This window comes from Vicia villosa, linkage group LG3 (assembly GCF_029867415.1).
Source record: "Vicia villosa cultivar HV-30 ecotype Madison, WI linkage group LG3, Vvil1.0, whole genome shotgun sequence".
NCBI lineage: Eukaryota > Viridiplantae > Streptophyta > Magnoliopsida > Fabales > Fabaceae > Vicia > Vicia villosa.
Window position 1 is genome coordinate 8,179,824 of NC_081182.1, and position 17,493 is coordinate 8,197,316.

General features: G+C 35.5%; 1 long non-coding RNA gene across 1 annotated transcript; it reads right to left on the reverse strand.

Annotated features, from left to right (window-relative positions):
* Positions 1–194: 194 nt before the first annotated feature.
* Positions 195–2,020, reverse strand: LOC131654849 (uncharacterized). Its single transcript, XR_009299579.1, has 3 exons — positions 1,877–2,020; positions 1,592–1,662; positions 195–471 (listed from the first exon to the last, which is right to left on the reverse strand). It is a non-coding gene; the product is annotated as an uncharacterized LOC131654849 (long non-coding RNA).
* Positions 2,021–17,493: the final 15,473 nt, after the last annotated feature.

Consider the following 17,493-nt stretch of genomic DNA (forward strand, 5'->3'; position numbering starts at 1 on the left):
TAATTTGCTATCGGTATTATATTTTTTGTATATACTTTAAATATGCAAAATTAAATTTAAACTTCTTGTCATTATTTACTACCGACATTAAAGTAAATTTAAACTTTCTAATCGAGGTTTACTTTCGAATGTATACTTATAAAAAAAGTTAAAAGACATATATTAAAAATGCATTCACTAAATATATAGGTCATTGCAATTTTTCAACTTCTTCAAAATTAATAATTGGTCTAACTTGTTTGATATACATATCACAAGCTTGTTTAATAATACTAAATCATAAAAATGATCAACAATTGTGTCATTATCTTAAGCTATTATCAAAATAAACAAGTTTTATAACATAAAACTTTCAATAATAAATCATGTGTCATTTGAAGGAATTTGGTGATTTGCATCATGTGTATTACTTGCATTTGATGATCTTCTTATGGCATAAGATGATGAAGGCTCATTTTCCGCATCTGAAGCCTGCAAAAAAGATAGAAAACTCATTATATTAATTACAACTAATCTTTATAGAAAGGACCAAAAAAAAGGCTGCAGAACCGATGAGAATGAACATGTCAAACTGAGCCAGTAAAACCAATAAACACCTATAGTTATAAACCTTTATATTTGAGGATTTTTATTAGTAAGCAGTTTCTATTGGTTTCAATATTTCATAGCACATAATACAATTCATTTATGTGGATTTGAATATAATTCCACTAGTTCCACTCTACATTAACTGAACCCTTGAGCAAAAACCCATATAATTCCACAATAAATATTGGTCTCATTAGGTTCAATCATGTTAACCTCAAATATTTTACTAATTCATGTTTAAATTTATCAAATCATGGTTAAATTTCTTCTATGTGACTACTACCAATAACCAAAGAGATACAAATAAGATAGAATTATATTTTAGTAAGATATTTTTCATTTTAATTTTGTAGACTGAAGTATACAAACCATGTATTTCCAACATAGTGCATAACTTATATAAGGCTATATCATGGAGATTTAAAAAAATCTTTCAGGAGATCATAGCTGGTTGTACAAGCACTTTCATAAACTAAATCATTTCAAGTTATCACCTTCACAAATTATATACTCACATTTAATTAAAAAGAAATCAATACTAATAGTTTACTGAAGCCATCATGTATGTAGTAGAGTCTTCTTCATTAACAAAATGAAGAACAAAGTGATGCTAAGGGCTATGAAAAAAGTGAGTTGAACAAAACCAAATCATAACATAAATTTAGAAGAAACCAACCTAAGCATTACTTTTTTTCTATACTGAATCGTACTAAATTTATAGTTCTGAAAATAGGTTCTTAATTTTTAACCAAACTGAACATTTAATAAGTAATTTTAACCAAACTATAATACATGGTGAACTGACAAATCTCAAAGAATCAAAAACAATACAAATTAGCCGCGGTAGAAAGAACCATAATCACAAACAAATAACTGAAGGAAAGAAAATCATATAAATCGAGAGTATACGAGGAAAAAAAATAAAGCGAAACAATCTTAGAATTAATCGATTGAAGCAAGAAGTCAATGTATACAACATTTAATATTAAAAAGATGAATTTACCTTGAAATTCGCCGATTACGAAACTGTAGATTGCGGATTGTGGAACTGCCGACAACAAAACTGCTACGAAACTGGGCGAAAAGAGGGTTTTCAAAAAATTAGAGTTTTTACCAAAAGAGGGAATTCAAGTTTGATGTAGAACCATATCATTAATAACATGATAAATCACTAATACAGTTATCCAACATCTAAACTATACCACAATTTTATAGATTGAAATTAAAAAAATACATAATTTTGAAGAGTAAAGAGACGGCGAGAAGAGGGATGATGGAGAGAACTAACCAAGGAGGTAAGAGATACAGAAAGAGATGGCGAGATGGGCGTGCCGGTATTGGCTTTCTAGAGAAGGGGGGTGACGGAAGAAAGACTTTTTTTTAGGGAGAACAAGGGTTACATTTCATTTTTGGGGAAAAGGAGAAGAGAGAGTGAACTATTCAGTTCTCTTTTGTTTTTTAATTCATATTGAATAATTTTTTTTATTATTTTTAATTTAAATTTATTTTAATGTGAGAACTGAAGCGGTAAAAAAAAAGTGGGGAAAGTTTATAAATAATAAGTAATAAGTAAATAATGGTTGTCAAAACCTCCACTTTATTATTAATATTATGTCAAGAAAGTTTATAAATAATAAGCTTATAAAAAAAAGAGTTGGGAAATTTTAAAATTTATTTTAATGTGATAACTGAAGCGCTATATTGGTGCGAACGCTTATAAATAATAAGTAAATAATGGCTGTCAAAATCGCCACTTTATTACTAATATTATGTCAGTCAAATAAACTGCTGTAATATACCGTTAATTGTGGCTGTTTTGACTAGCCTCTGTAATACAACCGACACAATTTACGTGATTTTTTTGTAGTGAATTATCTCAATGTGTATCAGATGAACCAAGATGTCTCATATGAACTATAGTGTATCAGATGAAGCTTAAAGTATCAAATGAACTTGTATCAGATGAAGCTCCAAGCATAGGATAGAAGCCGTAGATCTAACTCCAAAAGTTCAGAATTTGCAAGCATGGGATAATAACATCAAGCCCATACAAAGTTATTAAGAGTTTTTTTTAGGGATTTATAATAATTAGGGATTTATACATCAAGATCTTGTCAAGACTAGGGCCATCTTAGATTGAGTCTATGTTGTTTCTTTCTTTTCTTTGCATCTGTTTTGTTTCTATGCATCTGATCTTTTCATCCTGTACTTCTGTACCCAATGGTTGAACCTTAATGACATCATCTTCTTCCTCCATGTGTTATGTTTTATGCATCTGAATCTTTTTAAATATTCTTTTTGATGTTATGACAAAAAGGGGGAGAAGATAAATGATAAATGATTTGATTAAATCTATCAGTTGCTGGGTAACGAGGCTCCCACACATTCACTAACAAGAACTGCAAGTTCTATATGGTTTAAGTGTTTTGCAGGTACAGAGAAGTGAAGTGAATCTTCAGAAGCAAACACTAGAAGCAAAACCATAAGAAGCGTTATTCTGTAAAAGGAATAAGCTCTTGGAAACTGAAGCAAGCTGAGTGCTGTCAAGCTTCAGAGATCAGAAGCAAGAAAGAAGAATGAATCAGAAGCACTGATAATAGAATTTGAATATCATTGTCTATCCTGCTCTGACAAAATTCTATTTGCTCTGATACATATAATGTTATGGCTCTGATACATTATTTGCTCTGATACATTATTTCAGCCTATATGGCTCTGATACATATAATGTGTTCAAACATACATTTTATGTTCTAACTCGTTCATGCTGACTTTTGTCGTTTAGTTTTTGTTCTGTAACATTTCAGGATGTAGAGATGCTCTGATGATGCTCTGGTACATTCAACAATGTTCTGATACAAATCTAGCATGAAGTGATGTTGGTAGACATTCAAAGTTCTGAAGCTATCCGAGGGAAGCAGAAATCAGAAGATGTGAATGCTCTAAAAGATCCAGAAAACTCAAGTTCTGAAGCTGTCCTGAATGGAAGCAGAAGTCAGAAGCTGTGAATGTTCTGAAGATCAAAGAAATTCAAGTTCTGAAGCTGTCCACGATGGAAGCAGGAATCAGAAGCTGTGAGTGTTCTAAGGATCTAAAGAAATTCAAGTTCTGAAGCTGTCCAATGGAAGCAGAAGTCAGAAGCTATGAATTCTCTGAAGGCAGAAGCTTATATGATCGTCTCTACCGAAATAATCAGGGAAGTCTTTTATCAAAGTTCTTCGAGTATTTATTTCAGGGGGAGATTATTTATCTCAGGGGGAGATTGTTAATCTCAGGGGGAGACATATTCATATGCTTATGCTATAGCTGTGTAATTTGTCTTTTGCCGTCTACTCTTTCTGATCGCAAATTCATATCATTTATATATGTTTTTGTCATCATCAAAAAGGGGGAGATTGTTAGAACAAGATTGGTTCTTATCAATTATCTTAGTTTTGATGATAACAATAATATGAATTTTGCTTAAGATAATATGGTACTCTAATCCAATGCAATTTCCCTTTCAGGAAATATATAAAGAGTACGCATAATTCAGCGCTCAGAAGTTGTGTCTCAAATGGTTCAGCATGCAACATCAGAACATGGTCTGGCAAGACATCAGAAGATGGTCGAAGCAGAATCAGAACATGGGTCTATGGAAGCATCAGAAGAACATGAGATCAGAAGCACTGAAGATCAGAAGATGGTATCACGCAACAGAAGCACTTCAAGATCAGAAGATCAGAAGATGCTATGCACCAAGCTGTTTTGACTCTGATGATATTCAAACGTCGTATTCACAAACATCAGATCAGAAGGAAGTACAGGTGGCAGACTACGCTGACTGACAAAAGGAACGTTAAAGCTACTAAAGGCAACGTCAGTAGACACAGCGTGAACAAGGCTCGAGGTAGTTGACAAAAGCGTATAACATTAAATGCAATGCTGTACGGAACACGCAAAGCATTAAATGCACTCAACGGTCATCTTCTCAACGCCTATAAATATGAAGTTCTGATGTGAATCAAGGTTAACGATTCTGCACCAAAACAACTTATATCAAACTTGCTGAAACGCTGTTCAAATCTAAACTCAGAATCTTCATCTTCATCAAAGCTCACTACATTGCTGTTGTAATATTTTAGTGAGATTAAGCTTAAACGATAAGAGAAATATCACAGTTGTGATTATAGCTTTTAAGAAGCATTTGTAAACTCTTGAATAGATTACATTAAGTTGTAAGGAACTAGAGTGATCGTGTGATCAGTATACTCTAGGAAGTCTTAGCAGTTGGCTGAGCAGTTTGTAACTAGAGTGATCAGGTTGATCAGTAGACTCTAGAAAAGTCTTAGAAGTTGTCTAAGCAGTGTTCCTGGAGTGATCAAGTTGTGATCTGTATACTCTGGAAGACTTAGTCGTGGACTAAGTGGAAAACCATTGTAATCCGTGCGATTAGTGGATTAAATCCTCAGGTTGAGGTAAATCATCTCTGCGGGGGTGGACTGGAGTAGCTTCGTTAACAGCGAACCAGGATAAAAATAATTGTGCAATTTATTTTTATCGTCCAAGATTTAAAGTCACACTTATTCAATCCCCCCCTTTCTAAGTGTTTTTCTATCCTTCAATTGGCATCAGAGCGCCGGTTCTAAGGTGCAAGCACTTAACCGTGTTTAGAAAAGATTCAGGAAGAGAAAAACGCTTCATTTAAAAGATGGCTGGTGAAACTCCGACAAATCCACCTGCATCTACATCTGGCTCTGCTGAGCAATACAACGGTAACAATGGTTATACAAGACCGCCGGTATTTGAGGGTGAAAACTTTGAATACTGGAAAGATAAACTGGAAAGTTACTTTCTTGGTCTAGATGGTGATCTATGGGATCTTCTGATGGATGGTTACAAACATCCGGTAAATGCCAGAGGCGTAAAGCTGACAAGGCAAGAAATGAATGATGATCAAAAGAAGCATTTCAGGAATCATCATAAATGCAGAACTGTTTTGCTGAATGCTATTTCTCATGTTGAGTATGAGAAAATATCAAACAGGGAAACAGCCTATGATATATATGAGTCCTTGAAAATGACTCATGAAGGAAATGCTCAAGTCAAGGAGACAAAAGCTCTTGCCTTAATCCAGAAGTATGAAGCCTTCAAGATGGAGGATGATGAAGACATTGAAAAGATGTTTTCGAGATTTCAAACTCTGACTGCTGGATTGAGAGTTCTTGACAAAGGATACACCAAGGCTGATCATGTAAAGAAGATCATCAGAAGCTTACCCAGAAGATGGGGTCCGATGGTGACTGCATTCAAGATTGCGAAGAATCTGAATGAAGTTTCTCTGGAAGAGCTGATCAGTGCCTTGAGAAGTCATGAAATAGAGCTGGACGCAAATGAGCCTCAAAAGAAAGGTAAGTCTATTGCATTAAAATCAAATATCAAGAAATGCACTAACGCTTTTCAGGCTAGAGAAGAAGATCCTGAAGAATCAGAATCTGAAGAAGAAGATGAACTGTCCATGATTTCCAGAAGGGTAAATCAACTCTGGAAGAGCAAGCAAAGGAAGTTCAGAGGCTTCAGAAGTTCAAAGAGATTTGAACATGGAGAATCTTCTGATGACAGAAGATCTGACAAGAAGAAGGTCATGTGCTATGAATGCAATGAACCAGGACACTTCAGGAATGAATGTCCAAATCTTCAGAAGGAGAATCCCAAGAAGAAGTTTCATAAGAAGAAAGGTCTTATGGCAACCTGGGATGAGTCAGAAGATGATTCAGAAGATGAGCAGGCTAACTGTGCGCTGATGGCGACAGAAGATGACGGATCAGAATCTACATCAGAATCAGATTCTGAAGAGGTATTTTCTGAACTTACTAGAGATGAGTTAGCTTTCGGATTAACTGAACTTCTGGAATCCAAGTCTCAGATTTGTATTAAATACAAAAAGCTGAAAAAGCTATTTGAATTTGAAACAAAGAGGCTTGAATTGGAAAATTCTGAATTGAAAGATAAACTTTTAAAATTATCCAATGATGTTGGATCTCCTTCTAATTCAGAAAAATCCACTCCTAATCTAAACCATATTCTGAAAGAATATGATTTAAGTTTCAGGAAGTTCTTATCTAGAAGTATTGGCAGAAGTCAGCTAGCTTCTATGATATATGCCGTATCTGGAAACAAAAGAGTTGGCATTGGTTATGAGGGTGAAACCCCATACAAACTTGAACCTGTCGATGAAATGAAACTCACATACAAGCCATTGTATGATCAGTTCAAGTATGGCCACTCTCATGATATTAGGCACACTTCACATGCACAAAGTTTTCACATAACACACACCAAGAAGCATGTGACACAACCTAGGAAATATCATGAAACTCATATTAAAAATTATCATGCTGTTCCTCCTATTGCTTATAATGTTAAACCCAAGTTCAATCAGAACTTGAGAAAATCTAACAAGAAAGGACCCAAGAAGATGTGGGTACCAAAGAAAAAGATCATTTCTTTTGCAGATTCTCTTGATAACAAAGAAGACAACATTCAACATGACATGACACCTGGACTCAAGTTGCTCTCAACACTTGAAGGGAAGAAAGAGTGTCTTCCAAGTTCTGGTTCTTAAATCTGTTGAAGAAACTATGTTTGTAGGAATTCAGAAAAGAAGCTTATTAGTCTTGGAACCATCTATGATGTTTGCCTCTAAGGCTTTGATGTTTCTTTCTTGAGTATTCTGAATGCTCTATATGCTACAGAATATACAACATTGAAACATTGAGTGTGGACAAATCTATAAACATCTGTTTTGATGATAAACTTGTTTCTGATGAAACAAAGAGCTTAAGAATTTCTGCAGATACAGTTTTGTCTTATCAGAAGCTGCAGAACAAAGAAGTGAACCTCCAGAAGCTGTGTACATCAGAAGTAATGGATCAGAAGATCACTCAGACTTATATCAGCACACTTCAGAAGGAGTATTTCCAGAAGAGAAATTAGATCAATTCTGAAGCAGTAATCAGAATTTGAAGGCATAAAGTCTATTCTGAAATTTACAGCTGTCATCTATTATCTGATGGTGAACACGTGTCTGTACGGTTTGTACAAAGCGAGCAGTTGAAAAGACGCCGACCTAGGTAACTGTATTAAATCATTTCATTTACCACGTTCTCTCTCCTCACGTCACTCATCATTTAATAAAATTGATTTCCTTTGATTCTGGAACTGTTCAATTTATATTTCTTTTTTTTTTTTAAATCCGTCTCTATATATGCTTTTCAAATCATATCATACATCTTTTTCGCTCCTTTGTCTCTCTCTCTCCTTGCATTCTCTCGTTTGAAAAGTTCTTAGCCGTTTTCTAAAACCCTAATCGAAAACCCAGTTCGCTTCTCTTGCTCGTTTTTGGTCATTCTGCATCCATGGCTGCCTTCTCATCCCAAAATGCTGAGTCATCTGTTCCTCATCATCTCCCAGAAGAAGCTTTGCAACTTACTCCTGTTGTTGCATGCTCTATTCCCAAGGACAAATTAGAAGTTCTATGTGAACTTATTGTTGACTTTGACAACCTTGAAGAACATGGATTTCTTCTTAAAGAAGACATCATCTTTCAAGGATGGACCTCGTTGTTTGCTGAGTTCGTTGGCCCAGTTTATCCAGATCTTGTCAAGGAGTTCTGGGCACATGCTGTGGTTGCTCCAAAATCAATACTTTCCTTCGTCCATGGAAAGTTTGTTGTTATTACTGAAAACATCCTAAGAGTGATGTTTGATTTGAAGAACGCGGAAGGAGCTTTTGAAATCGATAAAAGGGAAGATTGGAAAGATGTTCTATCCACTCTCTATTCAAATATCAAGAAAACAAAACACGTCAAGGAGTTGAAAGATATCTACAAAATCTGGACAAAGATCATTCTTGGGTGCTTCTACCATAGGAAAGCGACACATGCCGCTGACTTCATAAACAATGAGCAAAAATATATTCTTTATTGCATTGCCACTCAGAAGAAGGTTGATGTGGTTTACATTATCTTCAACCATATGTGGAAAGCAGTAAAGGATTCCAGAAACGCTTTCAGAAAAGAAAATGGTGGAACAATCATTCCTTTTGGCAGAATTATTACAAACCTTCTGGTGCATTCCAAGATTGTTGAGAGTCTGGAATCTGAAGGTATTGTGAAAGACCTTGCTGTCACATCTGGGGCTTGTCTGAACGCATTCACTTTAAAGAGGATGAACGTGATTAAGGCTATCATTAAGACTCCTCAACCTCTTGCTGGAACAACAATCAGAAAAGAGCCAGTTCTAGCTGAATTCAAAACCTTCTTCAATAATGAGGTACCACAAGTCAGAACGAAGTATCTGAAATCACAAAAAGAGGATAAGAGTCTTAAAGATCAAGACAAAGGTGCTCCTATTAAAGTGAATCGTAAGAAGGAGGAAAGGACCAAAAGGAAGTTTGATCATCCTGCTGCTACCACCAAGAAAGAAGTGGTCCCAGAAGAAGTGATTGCAAAGGCTGTTAAGGCTGTCTCTGCTGATTTTGAGAAGAAAAAGAAGGAAGCTGAGAAAAAGAAGAAGAAGTCAATTAACAATGCTGAAGTTGTTGAAGTTGTTGAGAAGAAGAAAATCAGAAAAAGGAAGATGATTATTCAAAGCTCAGATGAAGAAAATGTTGCTCAAGAAGCTGAGAATCAACCAGAAGTTCTGGCTTATGTCAGAAGGAAAGAAATCGCTAGCGGCAAAGCAAAGGTTATTGAAGAGCCGAAGAGTAAGAAGCAGAAAAAGGCTGAGGATGTGGCCAAAGCTTTTCTGAGAGGTTCCAAAGGTATATGCATCTCTGAACCTGTTTCTGTTCCTGCTGTTAGTTCAGAAGCTGCACCAATAGAGGCTGTCCCTCCACCTGAACCTGAAAAAGCCACATCAGAATCACCTGTCCTTGTCCATGTTCTCACACCTCCATCTTCTCCTATAACCATTCCTTCCTCTACACCTACCATAGATCCTGTTCTGGATATACCACCTCTCCAAACTCTCTTTCCATCTCAACCTTCTCCCAATGCCACCTTTGAACATACTCCCCCCATCTCTCAAAACAATCTTTGTGATTCTCCTCTTCCAACCTCTGCATCACATGAGCAGCTGCTCCGTGATTGCAACTACACTCCCAAGCCTCGTTCTGAAGCTGATGTGGTAGTGTTAGATTCTGATACTGAAGCAGAATCTTCTTATAGGTTGGATAGAGAACCTCAACCATACTTCACTTCCAACCCTGCCTTTTCAAAAACCCAAGTAAAATTCCGCCCTGTATACTCTATTGGTGTAGTTTTTGAAAACATAAAGAGGAATCTCAGAAGCATCTTTGATACTCTCAGCATTGCTGAAAGTTCTGGATTGAATGATGTTGCTATGCGGAACTTCTGGAGGATCCTTCGCAGAGAATCAGATGCTCTGTTTTTAGAACTTCAGGAAGCCTGTGTAACTGCTGCCCCACGGCCTCGTGGAATTCTGAGGAATTATGAAGACTTCTGGTTTGCTCGCCTCAGAGGAAGACATCTATTGGAAGAGAAGCCCTTTGTGGATGAAATGGAACAGTTGAGACTGGCTGCTGCAATGGAAGCAAACCCATGCAGGGACATGGTTATCTTTATTCCTAAGCACCCTGTTCTGCTTGGAGACTTCAAGACTCTCTTTGACTATCTGCGGGAAAACCCTTCTAAGAAAGACCCAAGCTTGGTCATTCCAGAAGTTGTTGACCCACCAGAAGTTGAAGGTCCTTCTGCTCCAAGGAATCTAGTTGCCATTCTTAAGGCACTTGAGAATGGAGACTCGGAAATTCCTGCTGCAGAATATGGAGATGCTTCTATGCAAGAAGCAGATGCTGAAGATCATGTTGCTGAATCAGACCCTGTTGAGGAAATCCCAGCAAATGATACTTCTATGGAAGCTGCAGATCAACATGCCATTCCTGTGGTTGAAAGCGGTGAAGCTTCTTCTGATGAATCTTCTCGTCTGGCAAGGACTCTGGAAGAAATTCAGAGGAGACAGGATGAGCAAAGCTCACTCAATGAGAAGTATGATGCTTTCATTGAGAGGCAAGAAGGACACAACAACGATGTTAAAAAGATGCTGGCCAAGATCTTGTCAAGACTAGGGCCATCTTAGATTGAGTCTATGTTGTTTCTTTCTTTTCTTTGCATCTGTTTTGTTTCTATGCATCTGATCTTTTCATCCTGTACTTCTGTACCCAATGGTTGAACCTTAATGACATCATCTTCTTCCTCCATGTGTTATGTTTTATGCATCTGAATCTTTTTAAATATTCTTTTTGATGTTATGACAAAAAGGGGGAGAAGATAAATGATAAATGATTTGATTAAATCTATCAGTTGCTGGGTAACGAGGCTCCCACACATTCACTAACAAGAACTGCAAGTTCTATATGGTTTAAGTGTTTTGCAGGTACAGAGAAGTGAAGTGAATCTTCAGAAGCAAACACTAGAAGCAAAACCATAAGAAGCGTTATTCTGTAAAAGGAATAAGCTCTTGGAAACTGAAGCAAGCTGAGTGCTGTCAAGCTTCAGAGATCAGAAGCAAGAAAGAAGAATGAATCAGAAGCACTGATAATAGAATTTGAATATCATTGTCTATCCTGCTCTGACAAAATTCTATTTGCTCTGATACATATAATGTTATGGCTCTGATACATTATTTGCTCTGATACATTATTTCAGCCTATATGGCTCTGATACATATAATGTGTTCAAACATACATTTTATGTTCTAACTCGTTCATGCTGACTTTTGTCGTTTAGTTTTTGTTCTGTAACATTTCAGGATGTAGAGATGCTCTGATGATGCTCTGGTACATTCAACAATGTTCTGATACAAATCTAGCATGAAGTGATGTTGGTAGACATTCAAAGTTCTGAAGCTATCCGAGGGAAGCAGAAATCAGAAGATGTGAATGCTCTAAAAGATCCAGAAAACTCAAGTTCTGAAGCTGTCCTGAATGGAAGCAGAAGTCAGAAGCTGTGAATGTTCTGAAGATCAAAGAAATTCAAGTTCTGAAGCTGTCCACGATGGAAGCAGGAATCAGAAGCTGTGAGTGTTCTAAGGATCTAAAGAAATTCAAGTTCTGAAGCTGTCCAATGGAAGCAGAAGTCAGAAGCTATGAATTCTCTGAAGGCAGAAGCTTATATGATCGTCTCTACCGAAATAATCAGGGAAGTCTTTTATCAAAGTTCTTCGAGTATTTATTTCAGGGGGAGATTATTTATCTCAGGGGGAGATTGTTAATCTCAGGGGGAGACATATTCATATGCTTATGCTATAGCTGTGTAATTTGTCTTTTGCCGTCTACTCTTTCTGATCGCAAATTCATATCATTTATATATGTTTTTGTCATCATCAAAAAGGGGGAGATTGTTAGAACAAGATTGGTTCTTATCAATTATCTTAGTTTTGATGATAACAATAATATGAATTTTGCTTAAGATAATATGGTACTCTAATCCAATGCAATTTCCCTTTCAGGAAATATATAAAGAGTACGCATAATTCAGCGCTCAGAAGTTGTGTCTCAAATGGTTCAGCATGCAACATCAGAACATGGTCTGGCAAGACATCAGAAGATGGTCGAAGCAGAATCAGAACATGGGTCTATGGAAGCATCAGAAGAACATGAGATCAGAAGCACTGAAGATCAGAAGATGGTATCACGCAACAGAAGCACTTCAAGATCAGAAGATCAGAAGATGCTATGCACCAAGCTGTTTTGACTCTGATGATATTCAAACGTCGTATTCACAAACATCAGATCAGAAGGAAGTACAGGTGGCAGACTACGCTGACTGACAAAAGGAACGTTAAAGCTACTAAAGGCAACGTCAGTAGACACAGCGTGAACAAGGCTCGAGGTAGTTGACAAAAGCGTATAACATTAAATGCAATGCTGTACGGAACACGCAAAGCATTAAATGCACTCAACGGTCATCTTCTCAACGCCTATAAATATGAAGTTCTGATGTGAAGCAAGGTTAACGATTCTGCACCAAAACAACTTATATCAAACTTGCTGAAACGCTGTTCAAATCTAAACTCAGAATCTTCATCTTCATCAAAGCTCACTACATTGCTGTTGTAATATTTTAGTGAGATTAAGCTTAAACGATAAGAGAAATATCACAGTTGTGATTATAGCTTTTAAGAAGCATTTGTAAACTCTTGAATAGATTACATTAAGTTGTAAGGAACTAGAGTGATCGTGTGATCAGTATACTCTAGGAAGTCTTAGCAGTTGGCTGAGCAGTTTGTAACTAGAGTGATCAGGTTGATCAGTAGACTCTAGAAAAGTCTTAGAAGTTGTCTAAGCAGTGTTCCTGGAGTGATCAAGTTGTGATCTGTATACTCTGGAAGACTTAGTCGTGGACTAAGTGGAAAACCATTGTAATCCGTGCGATTAGTGGATTAAATCCTCAGGTTGAGGTAAATCATCTCTGCGGGGGTGGACTGGAGTAGCTTCGTTAACAGCGAACCAGGATAAAAATAATTGTGCAATTTATTTTTATCGTCCAAGATTTAAAGTCACACTTATTCAATCCCCCCCTTTCTAAGTGTTTTTCTATCCTTCATAAAGTGCATAAGATAAATGTTAGCCAAACTATGTAGAAGTAGCACCTATATGAGGCCGGTCAACAGCAATTTATGTACCATACATTTTAGAGAAATGACACAATGTCATCCTCCTAAAACATGTAACACAAGTCAAAACCAAAACAAAGGGATCAAGCACAACGCAAGGAGATTGGTTCATCACTTCAATTAGTTTCTTTTTGACATCTTGAGACAAACTTATTATCAATCTAAAGTACCTCAAGTGATCAAATGATCATTGGAAGGTAGATTTGAAATGATGAAAGTTCATCAAGCATCAATATAAACTTAAATGAACAAGATGAATCCATGATCATCCATTTGATCAAAAGCAAAAGAAAGAAAGAAAGAAATAAAGAGAGAAGTAACTGAATTGAACCACAATATTGATTCAAGCTATTATCAAGATCAATTACCTCTCTTGGTGCATAAATATGATAAACCTATCATCAACCCAAAGTACCAAAAATGATTTAAATAATCATTTAATGATAGGTTTGAATTGATGAAGATTCATGCAAACAAAGTATCACCCAAAGTCCATTGATATTGATGAAACTTTTGATCAAATAAGTCATGATCCAAGTCAACATAAGTCAAACAATATTTAAATGACAAAAAGAAACAAAATAAAAGTATTAACTGATTTTTAAATGGAAAATAAAGAAAAAATACAAATGAAATATCTAAACATCAAATAAAAACTCAGAAAAATCATGGAAGGTCAGAAATAACTCAAAGTACCTTTAAAAAGTTTTAGAGAATTCTTAAATGCATGAAAATATTTTTAACCAATTAAAATGCATGAAACATGAGAAAATTATAAGAAAATATCAAAACAAAAAATAAAATTGTGAAAAAATTACACAATGTGTAAAATAATTTTGTGGATTTTTTGGATGAAAATATGATTTAAAATGGATTTTTGAAAAGAATCAACAAATAAAAAAACAGAAAAAAAAGCTCTCAGATCAAGTTGACTGGACAGAGTACGCGCATCCAAGGGATCTAATTAAAAGGATCACGATAGACTTTCATTTAAAACACACTCCAAATCCAATTTGAACGAAATTAAAACAATTGTCACGCTCTCGTTGGTTGAGACTCCAAAACACACATGTCACCACCAACACCTCTCCGGACATCTTCTCTGGTGAGCTTGTCACCGGAGTTTGGCAAATGGTTTGGTGAAGGCACCAAACCAACAATATTGTGACTGTTTCATCAAGGCGAACCCAAATCCATACTCGATTTCCATTTATTGGAAATGAGCATGGAGAATTTTGAGAAAAACTCAATGAAAACCAAAACACGAAAAGTAAAATTAAATGTCATATACGATTAACCAAAACAAGATAATGTATTCTTAAACGGGACCTTGATGAAGAAGTCTACATGGAAGAACAACTTGATTTATGGTTGATCATCCAGATTTTGTATGCAAACTCTACAAAGCCTTTTATGCCCTAAAACAAGCTCCTTAGTAGTGGATTGAACAACTTTAAGATGATCTTATTCATATAGTATTCAAATATAACAAATGCTACTTCTCCTTATTTATCCTATCTGAAAATAAGAAAGTTGTCCACCTTTTACTCTATGTTAATGATATCATCACCATATGTACCTTAGCACACTGACTAATATGCTTGAATGCAAAACTATTTCTACTTATATGTAATCTATTTGTAGACTTAGTAAGACAAGATCCGACTTATTACTTGATCCTTTTATGTGCATATTAGTTATTGGAGACTTATAATATGCCAATTTAACTTGACTTGAGGTCTCTTATGAAATGAATGTGGTGTGTCAATTTATGTCTAATCGTACTAAAGACCATTAGGTTGTAGTCAAAAGGATACTTAGGTATCTAAAATGAACCATTGGTCATGGCTTACTCTTTCATCCTACCTCTATCACTACACACATTCCTTTGAAGTCCTTTTGTGATGATAACTAGGAAGGTGATCCCGATGACATAAGAAGCATATCATGAACTCCATATTATTTTGACCATAACTTGGTCTCATAGTGGTCAAGAAAACAATTGGTTGTAGCTCAGCCTAGTATTGAGACTGAATATCGAAGCCTTACACACATGTATCAGTTGAATTTCTTGGGATTCAAAATATCCTTCATGAATTGGGTGTTCCAGTGAAGCCTCTTCTTGTGCTTTGTTAGTTGTGACAATCACCCAGTTGGGTTATTGACTCACAACCCTATCTTACATATCGACCAAACACATAAAGATTGACTTATTTTTCATGGGAGAGAAATTTATTTCCAAACAATCAAAACTACGTAAAGTGATACCACAATGGTTCGAAAAGAGCCACAACACTTGACCAACCGATGTGAGGTAAAGGGTTGTTTTATGTATGATGCTTTTCACCACAGTCGTGCGACAATGATTATATGTCAAGAAGCGCACTAACTATCACAGTGGTTACATCAAACAACCTTTGTGATATGCTTTAAAGAAAATCATTTAACAATGGCTGATCTACACAACCGTTGTGATATATATATATATATATATATATATATATATTGAATTTATTATAAATTATGTGGAATGCTTATGTTGTCAATGTTCACTAAACATATAATCTTTCAGTCTCATCTTGAACATTATAATATGACAAATTAAGTTATATTAGAAGAACAAGTTACACGTTCATTGCTAGACAATAATTCCTCAGCTCCCTGTCCCTATTTTGCTCTTTAATTGTTATAATTGGTTTTATTGCCCCTAGTTCTTCAATCTCTTTCCTTCATCTCTAGTTCATTTGGCAACATATTATTTACTTTGTAAATTAAATTAGAGGTGAAGTAAGGGGAGGTTGAAAAATTAGAAGCGTGAAACCAAGTTCTTACTATTAAAGAGCAAAATGCATATAACGGGTTAAAGTACTCTTGTCTAGAATTGAACGTGTAACTTATTTACAAAAATAATTTTATCTATCATATTATAATTTTCTAATGCAATCCGAAAAGTTATATATTCGATAAGGTGTTGGAAAAACACTCAAACCACATAAGATATAATAAACTCATCTTAAACAAATATTAACAACAACAAACATTAAACAACATACAACTTTTATATGTAACAACAACAACATAAACTCATAAAATGTGTCAGAAAAGTACATGTCACATAATGAAATTCAAAATGAACGGAAAGAAGGATGACTGAAGTGAGAGCAACAAACACGTGTTTATCCATAAGCTTACGACGCTCACACAAGTTTGTTAAGCTCACTTTAGCTTCATCCTCGTTAATTTTTTTCATTCATCCATCCACACCTACAAGTCAAAACATTATGAGACAAACTATTAAAACTAAAACAATAATAGTTAAAATATTTTGAAACATAAACAAAATCGCTGCATAAGTTTGGAAAAGACGAACCTATAAGGTAGCCCTAGGTTTGAAGAAGATTAAATCGCTGCATAAGTTTGGGGTTTAAATATGAGTGAGAAGAGTGGCATAGACGTTAGGGTTTTGTTTTGAGAGAGAAGATGAAATAAATGTTAGGGTTTTCTTTTGAGAGAACCGATTGTAATGTACTGAGCGAGAGATATTTTCACTTATATATGAATAAGTATCACCTTTCACCACGGTTGGTAAGACAAACCGTGATGAAATGATTGAACTTTACACCACGGTTGACTAAAAGAACCATGGTGGTATACAAAGTCAAGCCCATTTTATAACGATAAATGAAAAATTGTTGGAGCTGTGACTCGAATCCTGTCACTCTTAATACATTTCACTACGGTTTTTAACTATGACCGTAGTAAAATGTCTTTTAGTAAATAAATAAATAAAAGCGTCCAAAAATGATTTATCACCACAACTAACATGAAAACCGTTGTAATATTGTATCACGAATGGTCTATTTTGTAGCTGCAAACTTTCTATGATCCATATTTATTTGAGGAATAGATCAATGGACAAATGTACCCACTAAAACTATATCTTTCTCAAAAACTGTATTCTTCACAAGGTGCATGTTTCACAAACTCAAAGTGACTAACCATACATAGTGGATGGGTGGGTGGGGTATAAGAGATCATTTGCCTATCCCATTAGGTACCTTAGCATATTAGTGCATAAGCAACCACCTGGACCTTAGCTTGTAAATTGAATAACTAACTCATAGAGCTGGTTATTCTACTAGCAGTTGTCGGTAGTAACAACATGCTATAAGAGATCTTTCATGCTTTGGAAGTAATGAAAAAAATCATTCTCTCTATTCTAATAAAC